General features: G+C 46.1%; 2 long non-coding RNA genes across 12 annotated transcripts; both read right to left on the bottom strand.

Annotated features, from left to right (window-relative positions):
* Positions 1–216: 216 nt before the first annotated feature.
* On the bottom strand, positions 217–14,440 carry LOC309891489. Of its 11 annotated transcripts, none has more exons than XR_014319515.1 (11): positions 14,359–14,440; positions 11,937–13,537; positions 11,792–11,858; positions 11,605–11,705; positions 11,070–11,205; positions 10,535–10,626; positions 8,924–9,055; positions 7,722–7,782; positions 7,275–7,328; positions 5,936–7,177; positions 217–1,523 (listed from the first exon to the last, which is right to left on the bottom strand). It is a non-coding gene; the product is annotated as an uncharacterized lncRNA (long non-coding RNA). The 11 variants fall into 11 exon arrangements; XR_014319516.1 differs by having other exon boundaries at positions 14,285–14,400; XR_014319523.1 differs by lacking the exon at positions 14,359–14,440 and having other exon boundaries at positions 11,937–11,989; positions 12,110–14,126.
* A 1,596-nt stretch (positions 14,441–16,036) lies between these two features.
* Positions 16,037–18,137, bottom strand: LOC309891487. Its single transcript, XR_014319514.1, has 3 exons — positions 18,049–18,137; positions 17,390–17,588; positions 16,037–16,872 (listed from the first exon to the last, which is right to left on the bottom strand). It is a non-coding gene; the product is annotated as an uncharacterized lncRNA (long non-coding RNA).
* Positions 18,138–19,636: the final 1,499 nt, after the last annotated feature.

Here is a 19,636-nt window from a genome sequence, read left to right as displayed (position 1 = left end):
ATTACAGTGTTGCCCTGGTGTCACTTTAAGGGGTGTAGCTGATTAACCGTTACGGGCCCGGTTGGATTCAGAGTACTGAACCAGTCGGACATTCACCAAAAACGCGTTAACCGTCTGAGGGTCTGGTTGGATTCAGAACACTGAACTATCACGGATAACCACCCTCACCCTAGTTGCACTTAATGAGAGCTATCAAAATGCAATCAAGTATGGCTTTTTACAGCAACAGATAATCAGGTTCTTTTGGATTGCCGGCAATAGTGACTGTCTGCAAAAGCAAGCTAGTATGCATAAAATACACAGGTGTTTTAGGTGTTACAGATGTTACAGATGTTATATATGTTACAGGTATTACAGGTGTGCAGCCTAGAAATAAACACTTTAAAAGGATCAAAGACTCTATAGAGATTTATAAGCAAGTATTCAGATCTCACCCAAAGGCGTCCCAATGGGGGGGGGAAGAGAGGTTCAGCCTGTCGACTGATCCCAGGAGTCAGGAAGTCCTAAGGATGTTGTATTTCCTCGGGATGGTATTTCCCCTGACGGTGGTATCTTCCCTAACATCCCCTTTCTCTTGGGCCAATTTATATTATTTTCTATCTTTTAGGTGGAGCTTGAGTGGCTCTAGTCAAGCATATCTTAGTTATGATTGGTGTAAAGTTTTCCCGTCTCCGTTTAAAGTAATAGGCTCCGAGAAATTCAGGGCGCATGCCCTGGTGGTCGCACCTTGGAGGCGGGTAGCTTTTGGGATGGCGGTGTGTTTTGGTATTATAATGATATTATAATGAGCAAAAAGTACACTAGGGTACAGCATTTGTCAAAACATGACAGCTCTTTGGCTCGGGGTGGCAAAAAGTGCAGCTTTGTGCACAAGAACAATCGAGGCCCCACCTGATTACAGAGCCTAGGCGTGGTGTCTCCACTCCACTCTACGCTCCGTGCTGTTCCTTAGGGCTAGCACACCAAGTTTCCCCAGCGCGATAACATCTAAGGTTGGGAGCCTAGGGAACGCTCAGGTAATGGAGTTATGCCCTACCCTGAAAGCCTCTTCAATGCTGTACCTTTTCCTTAAAACTGTGAATGTTAGTTTTATTTTCCTAGTTACTTCAGGCATTTACACCACATAATCCACCCCGTGACTATAGTCACTCAAGCTTCACGATGGTTGGAATATGTCGGGGATCTCACATACATTCTCGGGATAAGGTTTATCGAGTGTATGTACATTGTATAGGGATGCTAAACGTTTCATCATAAACCAGAGTTTAACATACAAACTACTTGTCAGTATGAAACATAACACAGTATTAGCAGAACGATAACAGGGTGAAGCATCTTGTTGAAGATTGCCTTGGCGACCATCCAAACAAAGTGTCCCACCAACGGTGTCTCTCATCTCTCTTTACTCTTTCCATCACTCGATGTATTTCTTGTGCATCATGATGGACAGTAATCAGAGTCTTTTGTCCATTTTCTCAGACTTGTGTCATCAGCTGCTTCAGGTCCTCATGTACCAGCAATTTCTTCACCAAGGTGAGGTTCATTCCAATAGGAGTAGGCAGCAGTTCATGAAGCAGAATATAATTAGATACAATAAGTTGATAAGAAGTGACAGGAACTGAGTATTTAAAATCACATCCTAGAATTTTGGTAAAATTGCAAACACAACATTAGAGTGATTACTGGTATCTACCACTGCATTATCTACGACTATAGAATCACAATGAGTTCTCATGCAAACACAACCTTTCCCAATATATACAAGTACAGTATCAAGGGTTTCATTAGGATGTATCTCAAAGTGGCAAATATTTTGCTCAGTGTCAAGACAAATGTCTTGAGATTCCAGCGTGTTACTTTCACAGATGAAACCTTTTTGTTCATGCACAATGCATGCATTTACATTAATTGTTTGCCACTTTCCTCCCTTTTGATGGGCCCATACTTTATGCTCTTTAGGATAAAGTATAGTTCCATTATGATTGAGTCCTAATGCAATGATCGGATATACATTGTATACGGTGGCATTACTTATAGTAAGTATAAAGGCAACAATTTTATCATTTTCTGCATAATGGGTAAAGTTGACTAATTGCCACCATGCTTGAAATTCTTTTTCAAATTCTGAAGCATTATCCCAAATCAATTTTTGAATTTCAGTGGGCAAAGTTCCTCCTTCTCCCTCTCTAATAATAGCTGCTGCTACAGACTGTATCCATAATTGCGCTTGGATACAGCTCAAGGCAAGAGAGGTATTGCCTTGGCTTTTTCCAAGGGCATGTACAATTAATTGATGATATAGAAGCCATTGATTTGCTCCTAAACACAATAATGATGATTTTTATTGGTTGTTCCAGTTTCTGTAGTCAGAAACTAAACCTAACCCTAACCCTCAGACCCTAACCGAAACCCGAACCCGAAACCTTACCCTAACCCGAACCCTAACCCTAACAGCTGCCCGCAGATCTAACCCTAACCCTCTAACCCTAACGGCTGCCCGCAGATCTAACCTTAACCCTCTATCTAACCCTAACCCGAACCCTAACCCAACCTTAACCCTAACCCTAACTCTAACCTAACCCTAACCCTAACCGTAAACCTAACCCTAATTCGAAACCTAACCCTACCACATATTTAACCCTAAAACTAACCTTGACCCTAACCCTACCGCCTGCCTGTGGATCTAACCCTAACCCTCTAACCCTAACCCCAACCCTACCCCTAACCCAACCTTAACCCTAACCCCGACTCTAACCCCGACCCTAACCCCGACCCTAACCCGAAACCCCTAACCCAACCTTAACCCTAACACTAACCCTAACCTAAACCCTAATCCTAACCTAACCCTTACCCTAACCCCAACCCCAACCTAACCCTAACCCAAACCCTAACCCCAACCCTAACCTAACCCAAACCCAACCTTAACCATAACCCTAACCTAACCCTAAACCTAACCCATCCCTAACCCTAACCCAGCCTTAATCCTAACCCTAACCCAACCTTAACCCTAACCTAACTCTAACCCTAACCCTAACACATATTTAACCCTAACCCTAACCTTAACCCTAACCCTAATGGCTGCCCGCAGATCTAACCCTAACCCTCTAACCCTAACCCGAACCCTAACCCTAAACCTAACCCTAACCCGAACCCAACCCTAACCCAACCTTAATCCGAACCCTAACCCTAACCTAAACCCTAATCCTAACCTAACCCTTACCCTAACACTAACCCTAACCCAAACCCAACCTTAACCCTAACCTAACCCTAACCTAACCCTAACCCATCTTTAACCCTAAACCTAACCTTAACCCTAACCCTAACGGCTGCCTGCGGATCTAACTCTAACCCTCACCCGAACCCTAACCCAGCCCTAACCCAAACCCAACCTTAACCCTAACCCTAAAACTAACCCTAACCCAACCCTAACCCTAACCCAAAACCAAACCCTAACTCTAAGCCTAACGGCTGCCCGCGGATCTAACCCTAACACTAACCCTAACCCAAACCTAACCGTAACCCAACCTTAACCCTAACCCAACCCTAACCCAAACCCATCCTTAACCCTAACCCGAACCCTAACCGCTACCCGCGGATTTAACCCTAACCCTAACCTAACCCGAACCCTAAACCTAAGACCTTAACCCTCAACCTTAACCCGAACCCTAACCCTAACCCTATCCTTAACCCTAACCCTTAGCCTAACAGCTGCCCACGGATCGAACCCTATCCCTCTAACCCTAACGTAACCCTAACCCAACCTTAACCCTAACCCTTAACCTAACGCTAACCCGAACCCATACCCGAACCCTAATCTAACCCTAACCCCTAACCCTAACGGACCTAACACTACCCCTAACCCCAACCCCAACCCTCTAACCCTAACCCTCTAACCCCAACCCTCTAAACCTTACTCAACCCCAAACCCTAACCCCTACCCCAAACTCTAACCCTAACCCTAACCACTAACACTAACCCTAACCCTACTTCCCAAGAACTACATTTCCCGGTATGTTCTTGGCATTCAACATGGCCTCCCGGAAGTTCAGAGTCCAAGAACTACATTTCCCGTATGATCTGGGCACCCAACATGGCCTCCCGGAAGTCCAGAGTCCAAGAACTACATCTCCCGGTATGCTCTGGGCAACAAACATGGCATCCCGGAAGCCCGGTGCCGGGAAACTACGCCCACCAGCATTCCCCTGGCAGCTGGCTTGACCAATCACAGGCCGAGTGTTCGAGAAATACATTTACCAGCACTCACTGTAACCCCAGCACTTTACGCCCTTTCAAAAAAGGCTCAAGCCCTAACACTAAAAACTTTTGAAACTCCTACAGGCCTCACCCAAACTATTTACCACACTAAACCCCTGAAGTCCTATGCCTAAAAGCCCTAACCCAAACACTTAAGATGCTCAAAACCCAAACCCAAAACATTAGGATTCTCAAAGCCCTAAACAACAAAATTAGAACACTTGAAGCCCTAACCCCAAAATTAAGATGCTCAAAACCCAAAGCCAACCCAAAACAGTAGGATGCTCAAAACCCTAACTCAAAACATTAGGACGCTCAAAACACAAACCAAAACCCAAAACTTTAGGACGCTCTAAGCATAAACTTAAAAAAAATTAAGACACACAAAACTCTAACCCAAAAATTAGGATGATTAAAACCCAAAGCCCTAACACAAAACATTAGGACGCTCAACACCATAACCCAAAAAATTAGGACGCTCAAAACCCTATCCCTGGAGAACCTAAACTGAAAAAAAAAAAAAAAAAAAAAAAATCTTAAAACACTAACCCTAAGTAACCGACCAAAAATAAAACCCTAGGACCCTAACCCTAAAAAACATAGCAACACTCCATCCAAAAAAAAAAAAAAAAAAAAAAAAAAAAAACTCTAAAACCCTAACACGCTAACCCTGAAACCCTTAAAACCCTGTTAAAACTCCAACCCAGTTATACACCAGTTACCTCCCTTAAGGGATATAGAGGAGCTCTCTCAGATACGGCAGTCCTACTTCTCGTGCATGCAGCCAGAGGTCGGTCTCATTCTGGTGCTGATAGTATTGAAAGCAGGGGCAACGGTGGTACTGGTGGCGATACCACAGCCACCGGAGGTGGATTGTTAGGATATGGAGATAGTAGGTTATCCAACGGCTCCCATTTATTGCCTTTTTCTTTTTCTTCTTCAAATTTCTTATCTGCTTTTAGTGTAAATATTGAGGCTGGAAAAGGACATGAAGTCCTCCTGATCCATAATCCTGCATAATCACTTTCTTCCCGGCAAAAAGGTTCCTTCGAATTAACATGTGTATTTAAGGCCTGACAAATACAGTCTTCAAAGGATCCAAAAGCAGGCTGAAAGACATGTGGTCTTAAAGGCTCCTTTGGCCATTCTATCACACAATACTGGACCATTTTTTATTTACTTTTTCCTTTTCTGGGGTCCCTATCATTCCAATTTCTAACCGTTATTCCTAATGGACTTTCTGGTGGTATGTCTGGTAATTTGCTCCCTTTCTTCTGGTCCCTGGTCTTCGATTTTGTCTGACCCATCTAGGAATGTTACTGTGGCAATTCTCACAGCCCTTGGTTACCTTAATAAGAGTGTCTTACAGAGGATTTAAGATCTATCACCCACCCACAAATCCTATAGGAATCCCTTCAGTCCTTCACCAGCCAAGTCCCTCGCGGGAGATTGGAACCGTGGTTAGAAGACCTCCACAATCGCTTTGGAACTAAATTCCGTCTCAGTCACACTCTTACACACACAGGCAACCGAAACCCACCCAACAGAACAGTATACGCTTTAAACGCTTACGACTCCGTTGTCTTCATTCAGATCTTCACACGCAGAATTACAGGCAAAATATAGTGCTGCAGCCAGCAAGGGAGATGAAAAAAAAAAAAAAATCAAAACCTTTGCTTACCTTTATTCAGGTTCAAGATGCCATTAGTCCCGACCTGACTTGAACAGCAGCCACCAAATGGTGGGGCGCCTCTCCTAGATCAAATAAGAATTCAGGAACCAAAGCCCTCCCGGACAAAACCCCAGTTGTCATACATGACTGGGTCCCAAATTGGATTGCAATTAAATTTTACAATTTATTAAATGAATAGAGGTAAACAAGCAGTTGTGCGCAAACAGATATACTGTGACAGCTGCCCTTCAGCACGTGCCCAGAGGCAGACCGGATGTCTTTGCCAAAACAGTCCGGACAATGTATTAGTACACCCATGCACTGCCACATTAGCTATCATCACTAACTGCCAGGCAGGACAGCTCCAGACTAAACACATACACACACAGGCACGCCACAAACACTACAAACAAAACACACAACACAAGGCGCAAGAAAAAGTGACCCCCAGAAGGAAGCCCTATGGCAACAGCAAGTCAGAACAGGTGCTCTGCAGCAGACCCTAAGAGAGACTCAAATGTCACAACACATGACTGGAAGCAACTGCCAGAACTGGGATGATGGAGGCCTACAAAGCCTGCATTCAAGAGACCAGAAGGATGAGGACTGAAAACCCTGTAAGAAGACACTTAGGAATTCAGTTCCCAAGCAAGAGCTCCTGATGCAACCCAGATGACTTCTGCAAGAGTGAGGATGGAAACAGATGCAATCTCAAACAGAATATGATGCACAAGACCTGAAACAGACCTGCTCTTTAAGCAGCGACTGCAAGACAAGTGCTCATAACAGAGTCATGATGACAAAACAAGCATTGAGGCCCTTCTGCACAGCTACCAAGTCGCCTGTCTAGTCAGTCCAGTCTAAAAAGCCAGGAGGATGTCAAGACCCGAGAAGCACAGAACAGACACTGCAGAAGCAACACTACAAGACAGACGAACAGAAGGAAACTGTCCTGCCTGGCGCACGCACTCAAGCTACAAAATAATCCCGCTTCTTCTATTAGCCTGGTGACCCAGCCACAAGCAGCCTGAACGTGACCCAGCCTGAACCACCCTCACAGTGGCACCAAGTCTATTCAGCCAGCTGGCTCCATGCTGCTCTGGCTCCCAACTCCCATTAGCCACCCCAGATATGCAAAGACCAGGTGCCCCCCAACTTAGCTCTCAGGTTGCTGCATGGTAAATTCCCTCCGCCTCAAGAAATACACAGGCACCGATTGTCATCTTAGTCAATTGCCAGCGTCATCATCAGCTGCAAAAGAGTACCAGCATTCACTAGGACGCCAGCCATGATGCCCACCTGCTCCACAATGCTGACTAGTACTAATGCAACATACAATTGTGCTCACCTGTTCCTCTCCGAATCCAAGCTCCAACAATGCAGCCAGTATCATCCAAATCACCTAGGAAAACAAAGGGATTAAATGATCGTTGCATTCACAACAAATCACCCAATGGTGGTTTTTTGTTGTTGTTGTTTGTGTGTGTGTTTCTTGTTTCTTTTTTCTTTTTTTTTGAAATCTGCTTTAGCTCAAAAGCATGCAGACTGCAAACAAGAGAACTGGGGTGTTTCTAGAAGGAACAATCCCCATGCTTTTGCTGCAGCTTTGAATATTAATAAGACAATACGGCCCAGCAAGTAACTGGAAATTGCTTAACTGGAAATAGCTCAAACATTTTTTTTTTACGTATAAAGAAAAATCTAGGTGCAGAACAGATTATACGCCAAAACAATCAAACACCAAACAATCTTCCCTTCGCTTCAGATAAGGGATGACCAGGCTGACAACACAAACCTTCACTCAGAGCTTCGTGACATAAGAATTTCCCTTCCCTGTCCACGACTGCACAGAGCACCTACAAAGACAGGAGAAAAGCACACTCTGAGGCACCTCAGAGCCACAGCGTACCTGCTTGTGGTGGTTTTACGATGCTGGGCAGTTAAACCCCACAACCGCTCTCTCACTCCCCCTCTTTTAGATGAGGAGGGAGAGAAGTAAAGCAAAGAACAACTCACAGGTTAAGATAAGGATAATTGAATTAAAGGGAAATAATAATAATAATTAAATAAAGATTATTATGAACTAAACAATTTAACTAAAGAGAAATAAAAAGGGAAAGGGAGGGGGACAGGGAAGGAATAAAAAGAAGGGAGAAAAACAAACAAATAAAATAAATGAAGGCTATACGGAAGTGCAGAGGAAAGAAATTACTCTCTGCTTCCCACAAATGAGTGATGATTGATCACGTCCTTGAAGCAGGGCCTCAACGCACGTAGCCGGTGTTCGAGAGGACCGACGTTTTCCCAACAAGAGCCCACCCCTCCCCTCTTTTTCCTGTCTCCACTTTTATTGCTGAGTCTGACATCACACGGTATGGAATATCCCTTTGATTGGTTTAGGTCAGCTGCCCTAGTGATGTTTCTCTCCTCACTTTTTGCCCACCCCTAGGAGGGTTAGAGAAGGGTTAAAGGCCCGATGCTGTGCCACTGCTGCTCAGCAGTAGACACAACACTGGTGTGGTAACACTGCTGTTCCAGCTACAACTGCAGAGTACAGCACTGTATGGGCTGCTGCCAGGAAAGTTAACATTCCAGCCAGACTCAGTACACTGCTACAATACCTCTCTCTTCCCAGCTCCTTTACTTCTGCTGCTCTCCAGCTCTAACTGAGATTCTTTGCTCACAGCGCCACAGCAAACTCTGCCTGGGCCACACAACACACACTACACAAGCTACATTGCTTAACACACACAAGCTGGAACATTCCCACCCAACAATCAGTCGCATTGCACAAGAAGGATGCTGCATATTCCTAGAAACCAAACCTACCAGTCCTGAGCAGCTCCCCACCTCCTCCTGCCAACCACGCTCAGCACACACACTATTTGCCCCTCAAAAAAAAAAAAAAAAAAAAAAAAAAAACCCACAACTGAGCTCCACAAATGCCAAAAAGACGTGCATGCACAGCAGCCCCGGCAGGGGTAATCACAGACTTACCCTTTGCAGATGAAAAAGGTGACTCTGATACAACACGGCTCAGTCCCCTGCACCTACATGGTCAAGCATCTTGTAGCATGTAATCAAGCTGGTTTTAGTCCTCTGGAGAGTTACACAAGTGGGTTGATTCATCTAGAGATTGAAATACAGATCAAAAACAGAAGAGTATCCCAACCATCCCAAAAAAAAAGTGAGTAAGCAGCCTCTACTAAATTAAGTGAATTCCAAGCACTTAAAATCCAGAAATCCATAGACTCCAGCCTGCCTAGAGAACCCTGCAACTGACTGAAGGAAAAACAAAACACTTACCCCAAAGAGCAGCCCAGGCAGAAGGAGCTCTCTAATGCCATGCCTGGGGCTCATATACCATTTGGCCCCGCCCAAATACCCAAACCCAATCACCTGGAAAAGGGGGAGGGACAAAGCACAAGGAAGTAGGAGCAGCAGCAGCTAGTTTCCTTTTTTTTTTTTTTTTTTTTTTTTTTTTTTTTTTTTTTTTTTAAATCTGCTTTACCTGAACAACATGCAGAGGACAGACAAGAGACCTGGGGTGTTTCTAGAAGTAACAATCCCCATGCTTTTGCTACAGCTTTTAATATCGAAAGGACAACACGACCAGTCAAGTAACTGGAACTTTTTCAAATGGAATTACATCAAACATGTTCATCATCACTTGCAAAAACAGAGAACCAGCATTCACTAGCATGCCAGCCCTGATACCCACCTCCTGCACAACGCTCACTGATTCTGATACAACATACAGTTGTACAGTTGCGCAATACCTCTCTGTTCCCACCTCTTTTATCTCACCTGCTCAGTAGCTCCACCTAAGAAATGTGCCCGGGCGGCGCCGCGCCGCGCTTAAATGTGCCCGGGCGGCGCCGCGCTTAAATGTGCCCGAACAGACTTATTCTTTAGAGATCAAGAAGGTGACCCTGCTCACTCTCTAGGCACTACTGCACTTAGGCGGTCAAGAAACTGTACCCTACTTTTTCCCAAAAACAACGTACCTGGCAACCCCTTAAAAACATACTTCTAATATGTGAATTCCAAGCACTTTAAGCCTAGAGGGCTGCAAGGTCTAACGACTTGACAGACAGCAAAAACCACAGGCAAAAGCTCCAAAAATATAACAAACTGTTCCTAAACCTGAAACAGACTACCCCTTACGTGCCCACTGCTGCCATTTTCAGATACACGCTCACACAGGGAGCTTCAATGATACATTTCTCCTAAACCCTGCTCCATCACTTTGCCACCAAGGTCGTGACTTTGATAATATTTGACACAGAGGCAAAGACTCAAAAAAAGCCCCATAATCCTGCAAAAATCGTAAGGGACCCAGAACCACAAAGCAAACACACAAGGTAACATCACTATACTATCTGTAAACATGCTATAGTAACTACTATACTACTATAATAACTACCTGAGGAAGAGCTGCGTGCAATACAGGCACCTACTACTAGATTGCTTTACAATGACAGATCCTACTAGTTACCACCTCAAAAAGATAGGCGTACTGGTTTCTACTTGAAAATGCATCAGTCCATAGACTCTGACCCACCTAAAGAACCCTGCAAACAACTGAAGGAAAAACAAAGCACTTACCCAAGAGTGCAGCTCAGGCAGAAGGAGCTCTCTGATGGGATACCTGCAACTCAGTTACCATTAGGTCCCACCTGGAACCTGAAGCCAATCACCTGGGAAAGTGCAGGGGGAAAGCACAAAAAAAAAAAAAAAGCAGAAAGAGGAGGAGCAGCAGCTGTGGTCTTATTAACTTCTTTATATGGCTTAGCTCAACAGCATGCAGAGTGCAGACAGGAGAACTGGGGTGTTTCTAGAAGCAACAATCCCCATGCTTTCACTGCAGCTTTGAATATTGAAAGGACAATACAACCAAGCAAGTAACTGATTATTTTTTTTTCCAGCTGGAATTAGCTCAAACTTTTATTTACATTGAAAGAAAAATCTAGGAGCAGAACAGATTATACACCAACAAAATAAATTCCATTCCACTCACAGGAAAAATCACTTACTTCACTTTCTGAAAACCAAAAGGCTATGCTGATGGGTCAAAACACACTACAGAACACTGGGTCCAGGCCCTCCGCTGCACCCCCTTAAAACCCATCGCTACACTCACCAAGGTGCAACCCCAACCCAAACACAGATGCAGCGTTTCAGCTTCAACACGGTTTTGGGAACTGCTAGAAAGCAGGCTTCATCCTCAGCAAGGTGTGCTCAGGCTACACAGGACAGGGCTTCGGGCACCTCTTTGCCTACCAAAGAAGACCGCCATCAGGAACTGCCACGCCAGACAACCTTTTTCCTACACAACACCTTTCTCAGGAACCACGCAGCATTCAAGCTACCTGCTTTCCTCCTATTCTAAAGGCTATCTCAGCCCACCTTGTCTGTGGCACCTGATAAACAGGAGAGAAAGCAACCGCAGCAGCAAAAGCCACAGCACACTTAGGACAATTACTCTCATGCCCTCCTGTACCGCAGCCACTTGCCTGCCCCCCATGTGAAAAAGAGAAAGCCACCGCAGCGCTTGGAAACCATCCCTGCACGTGCCGCTCCTTGTTGCTCTCTTGCCCTATCTGAAATCCTCAGCCACTTCTGTGGAGAGCCTGCCATGGCACCCACAAAGCAAGACGGACACCTTTCATAGTCACCTTGTGCTACTTGGCCATTCTGCTCCAACCCAGCTCACGACCAGCCCCTATTCTTACACAGCTCTTCAGAGTGCAGTTTGCTCCTTTGAGCCTGGAGACACCTGTGAAAGAAAAAGAAAAGCATAGGCCGAGGCAGCATCCAAAGCCACAGCACAGCTAGAACAGTTACTTTCATCTGCTCCCTTACCTCCGCCCATTTACGTGCCCCTGAGGCAGATTTTTGCATCTACCCTCTTCAAACAGCTACACCACCTCTAAAAGACAAAGAGGGGATGCTTAGAGTAACAGTGAGACCTGCAACTCAACAACTGCTATATCTGTTCCTCACTCACCTTGCCAAAGGCAGCTCTGGCTGTGACGTCCCAGGTTGTACACTGTGTTTCAGCTTTATCAAATGAAAACAGTCACAGGATAGTCATTCAGCTGCCAGCATTAGTACCCATCCCTCAACAACACAAGGGACCCCGTTTACAACATTATCATTTCAAAACAGTGGACAACTTGCCTCAGCACCTTAGAAATAGACCAAATACACCTGTGAAGTAGATCAAACCAGTCACTAAGTTGCCGAACAAGAACTTGATGGTTTCAGAAAGCTGTTTCCTTTGACTGGTTCCTCCTAATGTTTACCTACTGCTGGAAAAAAAGCAAAAAGACTCTGTGCCAGCTGCCCTCGAGTACTCGCCCAGAGCTTGAGTATTCGCCCACAGACAGACCAGATGTCTTTTCCAAACCAGTCAGGACAATGTATTATTGCACTGATGGAACACCACTTTAGCTACCACCACAAATTGCCAGGCAGGACAGCTCCAGGCCAAACATACACATAGAGAGGCACGCTACAAACATCACGAATGAAACATGGGAAAAGAATTACTTATGCTATAAGAATTACTCACCTGAAGAAGAGCTGCATGCAATAAAAGCACCTACTACTATATAGATTAGTTTACTTTAAATGATCCTACTAGATGTCACCTTAAATAGATGTACTTATCTCTTTTAACTTGGAAACACATCAACCCGTAGACTTTGACCCACCACCAGGCAGGGACTAGGAATACTAAGTAGAGGAGAAAACGAGTGTTGTGAGCCTGAAGGGTGTACAACCATAGTAAAGACGGCTCCTGAGAGGATGGGGAAACAAAGGGAAAGCTGCTTACCTCTGAGAAGTTGTCCTTGATCTTTGTGCCACGGACATTTGTCTTGAATGCTCGGCGCACGAGTTTAGGGGTCCCCGTCCACTAAAGGCTTACCTCAGGGAAGTCCTACATTGCTCCACCTGCATTACTGATTTTTTCTGCCAGCAGGCAGTGGCAGAAAATCCTGAGAAATGGCAGACACATCTTCCCAAACCATTTTCTCAATAACGGTAGCAGCGCGAACCGTGCTGAAAACCGCAACTCAAAACAGCAGAAAAACACACCCCACTTTGTCTCAGGTAGGAAATAACTGCCCTGAGCAACATGCCCTTCCCAGGGTGAACCCAATGTACCCAAGGCCTTAGGGGGAAGGCAGAAAAGGAACCCAAGACTCTTAGTACGTCTCCTGAGAATCGTAATTTCCATTTACTCCATGTCTTCTGGTCTCACAGGATGAGGCAGAGATATAACTAATTCCTTCTCCATATCTCTGCAAAGAGCTTTTCTCATATCTGTGACAAAGAAGAAAAATGTTATGATCGTGGGAGTCATTCCACAAAGCCACACGCGGTGAATTCACTATTACAGATAAGATCATTTTTACTCAAAAACACCTCAGCCGCAACATTACCACTGCAAACATAGCACTGCACAAAAATTCAACTCAAGATATAAGAAAAGGCGAGCTAAGAAGACGAATGAAGTTGACCAAAAGCATCTGCAACAACCATCTGGTAGATGGTTGTCCACAGCCATCGGATTTCATGGTCGTCTTTCCTGACGAATGAATCCTGGAAGAACAGAAAAGATACACAACATGTCCACAACAACTTCTGAGGAGACTACTGAACAGAAAAAAAAAAAAAAAATAGAAACAGCAAGCAGATAGTACTTCATTTTTGTTAACAGAGTAACATTAACATACTAGAAATTTCCATGTTCTATGTAGCCCCAAGGCGGTGCTGGGTACATCCACTGATATTAATGGGGTGGCACAATGTCAGAGATAGTTAATAGACAAGGTACACCCAAGGTGCACCCAGTTTGGATCAGCTTGCATATGAGTCTGCTGATACATCAGTACTGTTCTTCCAGAAGAAGACAGTTATTCATTCCTCGGTGGAGCTGAGGCTCTGTAAGGCTTTGCTTTTTTTCCTTCCCTCACTCCCCCTCTATTTCCAAGCTTAAACTTACACCCAGCAGCAACCTGCACCTCCCGGCGCGCGCAGCCCAGCCCCAGCCTGGGGAAGGACCAGCCGCGCAGCCCGGAGCCCGCGTGGCTGCCTGGTACCGCAGAACTACAGCTCCCAGCATGCCTCAGGGCAGAGCAGTCCACCCAACCCAGAGGGGCGTTTGCCAAGTGCACACAACCGCACCTCCTCCTGCTGCCCTCTCTGCCCCCCACACCTCCCGCCGCCGCCGCCTCCCTCTCCCCCAGCTCCCCGAAGCCCCGCGCAGTGCAGACCCCGCTGCACGCCCAGTCCGATCCAACACCACCCCAACCGAGCACAAGGGCCATTTCAGCAGAAGCCGCTGACCGCGTGGCGCCCCGGCGCCCGCCACCTCATCTCCTCCCAGCCTGCTCCACTCGGGGACAGCACCAACCACCAACCCTGTTGTGGCACAGCAAATCAGTGGCGCGGGCTGGGCCGAGCCGAACCCAGCAGCTTCCGCCCATAGTGCCGGCAAGCCCTGCATGCCAGTTCAGCCCTGGGCTCCTCTGAGCCAATCACAGAGCGGCTTCCCACTGGGAAGGCCTGAGGACCACAACTCCCAGCATGCTGCGGGGCAAGACACTCCCAGCCACCCGCCACTGCGGACACCCCGGAGCCAGCCCGGCAGCACCATCGCGCGGTCCCCGCCACCCCCGCCTGTGCTTGCCTTGCCCCGGCCTCCCCAACGCCCTCCCCTGCCCTGGGGGTCCAGCCGGTAACCCCCAGTCCGCCCACACACTTGCGCCACCACAAGCAGCCCCGGCCACACTCGCCCACTACTGCGCTCCGCCTGCACAGAGTAGCCCCCCCCCGGGCCCGGGGAGCAAAGACAGCACAGGGCTGCCCCCCCGGTCCTACAATAGGAAGCCCCCCACCCCACCCGGCAGGGCTGCCCCCGCACTCTGAGGGGCCAGCAGCCGACAGACATGGGGACGACCCTCCCCCCAGCCCCTACCCCGTTGCACCCACCCAGCTGCGGAACCTAGACCCATGGACACACAGCAACTCCCCTTCCCCTGGCAGGCAATGCATCAAGTGGCGTCCTTCTGTCCGTCCATCAGTCCCTGCTTGGGAAATGGATGACAGAAGTGGACTTCTTACTATCACTGCTGCTTTGGGTAGTCGTGCAGTAATTGCCTTAACCGTTTCCTCATTAATGGAAATGATTAACCCAACCAAAGTTAGAACAAACGATGGGGACTCTCCCCTCTGAAGACAGGCCAAGAGAGCTGGACTTGTTCACCATGGAGAAGAAAAAGCTCCAGGGAGAGCCGATTGCTGCCTTTCAGTGCCTAAAGGCAAGTTATAAAAAAAGTTGGAGAGCAACTTTTTGCTCAGACAGATAATGACAGGGCAAGGGAGTTTTTAAACTAAAAGAGGGGAGTTAGATTAGATGTCACGAGAACAGGGGAAAGGATAGAGGAAGACAGACACAGAGAAGGGCAGAGGAATCAAAGATCGAGACGAGTGGGACAGAGGAAGGAATAACAGCGGTAGCTGGACAGAAGAATCGCAGGGAATGCTAGTGCAGGCATACAAACCTGGGTGCAGTGCTTTTGTCATTGATGGGCAGTACCAGTTGTGGTTGCACTGCTGTGCAGGTTCAGCGCAAGCAGTTGTCACAAAGTCTCAGGAGAGCATCGAAGCACAAGAGGAGTGTGGGGCACAATGGGTTTCTCAGGGTTCCAGAGTAGAGTACAATGGTCCGAAATGGGGAAGTGGGGGTTACATGGCTACCCAGCAGACAACCAGATGCCCAGACAAGCCCTGCGTGCCACTATGTCAGTTCCTGAGGACCACACACATGCCAGCAGTCAACAAAGCGTGCAGAGGCAAGTTAGCAGCAAGAAACGGATGCACAGGAGAGGATGTCCCTGTGCAGCCTGCACCCATCCCTCTCCCTGCTCTGCCAGCATTTGCAGCGTGGCACCATTCCACTCCCTCCCCATCCACCTTGACACTCCAACCACCTTAACCTATGGAGGGCTGCACTGAGCCCCCGGCTGCAGCATGCACATGTGAGTTCATTTCTTCCAGTACGCAAAAGAAAGCATTTATTCAGGGCTTATTTTAAACTTCAAAGTAGAGGGATTACATTTCATATAAAACCCACGAGAAATAAATGTCTGGTAGACATAGGTAACAAACTTCACACTGTACGCAGTTGCGCTATTTATCTACAGTTGTCAAAAATACAGAGAATTTAGATAAAAAGGTTGCTTGGTCAAAACATTAATGAAATACGCGTTCCAAATGCATAGGAATCGCAGAGTGATCAAACAAAGACAGTAAGTGTCTTAAAGCTTTAGAGCTTTCAAGAGCTGCCATGATCACATGACCAAAGAAAAGCTACTAAGTTTGTTCACCAAGACAGATGTTCAAAGACAGGGAAAAAAACTTACACTCTACCACCAGGCATCTTTGCTGGCGGGGAGCAAGGGGAGGAAAAGAATGCAGCAGATGTTTAAATTTCTCCTTATGGTATCTGTACGTTTTGAAGAAACCCCTCTGGCAAAAGCAAGGTCAGTTTGCAGATACTATCTAAGGAAACAGCAACAGACAGCAGCAAATAATGTGTGTCGCGGATAGGATCACTTCATATTCATTGTACTGCACAGTGACCAAGAACAATGCTCCCGGAGATGAAAAACAAATCTCTCCCTGCAGGAAGCACCCTGAAGCCTGAACGTCTTCAATAAACATTTTACCTCTGCATTTTCTCAAAAAGTACTCAGTTGGTGTTTCCCTGAGGGAGAGGTAGGCTCTCATGAGGACACTTCATGCTCCCATGCTCTGAGAAGTCAGAAACAACATGATTGTCCGCTCTCACTAACCATTTTGTACTGAAGAGTCCTTCAATTTCCACTGGTCCTTGTGCATGGATACGAGAAGTACTAATACCAACTTCAGCACTGTAGAAAACACACAAGGTAAAGGTAGTTGATCCTCGGAAGATATTCAACTTTGTACTATATAGCTCTACATCTTTATGCAGAAGCAGCCATTCAGCGTGACCTCCCTTCCTTCGCTCCTCCCCAAGTGTCAGAAGTGATTTTTATCTGTTCTGATTAGAGGAAATTAACTATTATAAGTTGCAGTGTTTATACTTCTGTCTGTTACAGCTCCACTTTTAGAGAGAAAAGTGAGCCAGAAAGGTACACATGTCTTACATACATCATGCATTCGTTTGAGAGTTTACCCTTTGAACTGTAAGAACTAAATTAGTCAAGATCGCAATCTTACGTCCTTTTTTCCCCCCTCTTCTTAAAGAGACCTCTGCATGATCTTATAAAACCCTAATTACAATTTTTTAGCACACAGAGCACTGCGTGTTTGAGCCTGCTACAGAGATTTCTAGTAGTTTCTCCCTCAGGAATTAATGTTTCCCTTGTCTTCTGCAATTCCTAGTATGTGCACCTGTTTACTTACGTAACTGATACTCAGTTTTGTTCCAGTCTTTCCTTCCTCCCACACTGCTGAGTGAGCAAACGGCTTTGTGGTGCTTAGCTGCCTGCACACCACAGGCACTTATTGAGTCCAAATCTATATCCATCAGAGAATCGGGTACTGGCATTCCAGAAAACACAAGCACTGTCCACGTGCTGGAGGAAGAACTCCGCTGTTTTCTCTGAAAAAGAGGCAGAGCAGAAAATAGGATACAGTACATACAGCATGATCATGCAGGCCAATAGGCACAGCCTCATACCCTGAACAGATACAATAGCAGAACTTTCACCTGCGACATTATCAGACAGCATTTAACAGCCTGGATTAAAACATGTTCATGCACACCTTCTTCAGAGTACATTTATGTGGTGGTTTTACCGTGCTGGGCAGCTAAACCCCACAACCGCTCTCTCACTCCCCCTCCTTTAGATGAGGAGGGGGAGAAGTAAAGCAAAGAACAACTCACGGGTTGAGATAAGAATAATTTAATTAAAGGGAAATAATTATAATAATTAAATAAAGACTACCATGAACTAAACAATTTAACTAAGGGGAAGTAAAAGGGAAAAGGGGAAAAAGGGAGGAAAACAAACAAACAAAATAAATGAAAGCTATATGGAAGTGCAGAGGAAAGAAATTACTCTCTACTTCCCACAAATGAGCGATGATTGACCACGTCCTTGAAGCAAGGCCTCAACACACGCAGCCGGTGTTCGAGAGGAGGACCGACATCTTCTCAACGAGAGCCCACCCCTCCCCTCTTCTTCCTGTTTCCACCTTTTATTGCTGAGTGTGACACCACATGGTATGGAATATCCCTTTGATTGGTTTAGGTCAGCTGCCCTAGTGATGTTTCTCTCCTCACTTTTTGCCCACCCCCTAGGAGGGTTAGAGAAAGGCCCAATGCTGTGCCACTGCTGCTCAGCAGTAGACACAACACTGGTGTGATAACACTGCTGTTCCAGCTACAAGTACAGAGTACGGCACTGAATGGGCTGCTGCCGGGAAAGTTAACATTCCAGCCAGACCCAGTACAATTTAGCACATAGACACAGCTGTAAATATTACAAGGAGCTTGCAAAGACAAGAAGAAAGTGAAAAGATGTCTAATTCTTACTACAGTCTAGACCTCGCGAACAGGGATAGTCGTATGACTGGGGAGAAGTGACAGCAGCCCCAAGCTACAGAAGCTCACAGCACCAAAGGAGCAAGAAACTGGGAACTGAGATACACGCAGCTTTTATGCTACAGATGTGGAACTGGGAAATAAAGGACTGGGAGAGATGGGGAAATACTATTGTGGTCCTTGTTTGCAGGACTTAAAAGTGACATGGGATGACAAAGCGTATATAGTCTGATCTTTCCCACAACCCATATTCCCTCTATAGAAGCTCACCTCTTCCTCCTTCAGAGGCCTAAAGACATCTCCAGGACTCAGGAGACGTCTCTGCAAAACTGTCTGATGTGGTAAATCTGCACAACACAAGAACACAAAGCAGTCTGCCTGACAAGCGCATGTGTTGACTTGCCGTTGGCCATGGCTCAAACACAGGCTTTCACCTCCTGGAATAAGGGCACACAACATGTTTTCCTTCAATTAAACACAACTATAGATAGATGTATCTCCTAGGGTTCCAGTTGATTATGCTTACTATGGAACCAAGATAAGAGAAACTACTGCAATGCAAGTCATTATGCTAATAACAAGATCCCACAGTGAAACCAAAGCAGAAGCTTAAGGGAACAGATTGGTCACAAACCATTCTCTGTGACGGTAACGTCCATGTGAGAACTTCTGTACTTGTGGATATGTTCAACAGCCTCTTGTACACTGTCCGCAACCTCAATGCAGCACTCCAGATCCCCATATTCAGCGCGGAGAGATTTCACTTCTGAGGGGCTGAACGTCGAATAAGCGGCAAACTTTGGGCCAGCATGAATCTTCACCTGCAATACCAAAAGTATTTTCTGCTGTAGATTTTACCGATGCTTAACTAACAGGCGAAAAGTGCAGCTTGTTGTTCTGGGTATAGCTAGGACGGAGTTTCTTTCTTTCATAGCAGTCCCTATACTGCCACCCTTTGGATTTGTGCCTTAAACAAACCACTGCTTTGGCCGTTGCTAAACAGTTTTCACACAGTTTCAAGGCTTTCTCTTTTTTTTTTTTTTTTCCCACAGTGAGAAGGCCGAGGGTCTGCTAAAAGTTAGGAGAGGACATAATCAAAACTG

The sequence above is a fragment of the Aythya marila genome (assembly GCF_965140915.1).
Source record: "Aythya marila genome assembly, contig: HAP1_HAP1_SCAFFOLD_269, whole genome shotgun sequence".
NCBI lineage: Eukaryota > Metazoa > Chordata > Aves > Anseriformes > Anatidae > Aythya > Aythya marila.
The sequence above is the reverse complement of the archived record's forward strand: the minus strand, read 5'-3'. Positions and strand labels throughout refer to the sequence as shown.